Below are 2,675 nucleotides of genomic sequence, written 5' to 3' on the forward strand. Positions count from 1 at the left end.
TTACGTAACAACTTTTCTTAGTCCTTTATTGGGCAAAAGCACACCCCACGGCAAGGCGAAGGAAATAGCCCGCCCACGCATCAACCAACGAGCGATAGGAAGACCCGCTTACCATCAAGATTGGCTGCGCTGTGGGCCTGCAGCTGCAGCTCGTTACTCTTGCCATAGTGAGAGAAGTTGAGGTGTGTTTGTTTGTTCACGGCATTTCAGTGATGGACGGTGGATATAACGCTGGATTTGCAGATCGTTTGAAACTGATAGATCGAGCGGTCCCAGCGCTAAAAAAAGCCTGACATGAACCGCACACGGTAAGTGAAACTAAGTCATGTCTGTGTTTTGTCAGCAATCGTGCATAAATGTAAACAACACGAACTTATAGTGAATCAAAACCAGTGTTGCCAACTTGGCGACTTTGTCGCTATAATTAGCGACTTTTCAGACCCCTTTAGCGACTTGTTTTTCAAAAAGCGACTAGCGACAAATCTAGCTACTTTCTGAATAAGCCTTGGCGACTAAGCGAAACATTCTGCTTCACTTCTACTGCCCCGCGAGAGCGAGTTTTTGCCTTCCCCGCGCAGCACCACCTCACTGTCTACTCTGTACAGTTTGAGCGCCCACCAGAGAGAAGCAGCTGAAGACCGCACTGACGTTTGAATGAGATTTGCAGTTTGCATGTACAAACAGTGTTTCCAAGAACTAATCACTTATTGACCTTGTTTGAGCATTTATGATTACAAAACGTGATGAAACGCCACGACTATGTATGTGTAAACATGAACACAGACGGATTTTAGCTGTTCAATTAAAATGACTGCTTGTGTGTAGTTTTAAGGGGTCGAGTTCACTCACTATTACATAGTTTTTGTTGTCTGCCAACAGAAACACAAAAATAATTTAGTATTAAAAATGATAGATTTAAGAACCTATTTATTGTGCATTTGGGTGAATTGTTTTAATATAATACTATATACGACAGCTCAGAGAGTAGAGATATGAAGCAGACCTGAAGCGCTTAGCTTGTCAGATACTATGTGATGACGTCGCGGATACGCAAATTAGCGCGTGACGTCATCTGGCGACATTTAGCGACTTTTCGGGCAGGCTTTAGCTACTTTCCATTAAAAAGAGTTGGCAACACTGATCAAAACAGTTATGCAGAGTTAATGCGATGATGTATTGTGTGCTCATGATTTAGTTCCTCCCCCCGCACACACCCAGGGATGTCGTATGTTTTCGGAAATAATCGTACAGCTGTATCTATCTTTTATCAATGTGATCAAACTAAATACTCTTCTAAGATACGAAGTATGCAATACTACTCTATAGGTACTCAAGATTAATATGAGATTGGCAGAAACTGCCCGTTCAACCGGACCTTTAAAAACCCTAAGAATCCACATAGCAATGCCCTAACAACCAACAAAAATATCCTAACCCCTAGTACCCACACAGAACACCACAGAGCAACAAGTTTAGAAAGAAAACACACTTTAAACACATAGCAACCAGATAGCAATGCCCTGAAAACCACCCACAACATCCTAGCTGAACACCTAACAATTGCAACAGCAAAACATTAAAAAAACCCGAATGCCTTAGCAACCACATAACAATGCCCTTACAACCAGCCAGAACATCATAGCAAACCCCTACTTACCAAACACATACAACTACTCAGAAACCCATTAAAAACCTTAGCACCCACATAGCAATGCTCCGACAACCACCCAGAACATCCTAGCAACATCATAGTAACCAGCAGAACACCAAAGCAATCACACAGCAACACATTTTTTGAAAGCACACAGAAGTGCTCTGTGCTGTGAGGAGAATGAATGAAGACAAGCCGATCACAGAGGTCTCTTTGCAGTTAAATTACAGGTTAGGGAGAGATGACTTCTTCCTGTGGTGCTACACCGCCGTTTCTGTGGACTGGCAGTCAACATTTGACCTTGATATAAATTAAAGGAAAAGATGTCGTCAGCATGTCTCCCCAAACTGTTGTAACAGGTTTGAGGAAGAGTGTAGCATTAATATTTTTCGTAGGCAACTACAAAAAGTTACTAAAAGTGCTATTACGATAACGTTTTGATATGATGGCGTGGACTTCGTGCCAGAACAAACTATTAAGCTTGTCTGCGATTTAAAAAAAAAATTGTAGGGACTCTTGTTAAGTGGGAAGATGACATACCTCAACATTTCGGATGAATCGCAACATTGACGCAGGTCAACGTAAGCACTACAACCACGTAACCACTCGAGTGTTTACGTAACTTACGTTCATGTGGGCTATACGGCAGTTTTTTCTTTCGCCCTGTGTAAAAATAACGTCCTTTATATTAACCTTAATTAAGTCTTTAATTATTACCTCCTCTTAAATGTTATAATGCAAAATTACTGAAAAGGGTTTTTAACAGTCAAATATGATATTATTCATCATAATTTGAAAATGTTCGTTGGTATTATCCAGTAGTTATTATCACTATAGACCTATTTCAAGCGTGACGTGTACAAACCGGAAGTAGGGTAAACGCTTGTCCGGTCAATGCTCTAGCTCCATTCACAGCACAGAACAGTTGCAGAGACCAGGGCTGCGTTCAGCCCCAACAAAACGTTGCAAAACGTTTTTTAAACGGAAACGGTGATGCGGTTGAACGGCACTCACTAAATTCTTG

Source organism: Triplophysa rosa, linkage group LG13 (genome assembly GCF_024868665.1).
Source record: "Triplophysa rosa linkage group LG13, Trosa_1v2, whole genome shotgun sequence".
NCBI classification, from domain to species: Eukaryota; Metazoa; Chordata; class Actinopteri; order Cypriniformes; family Nemacheilidae; genus Triplophysa; species Triplophysa rosa.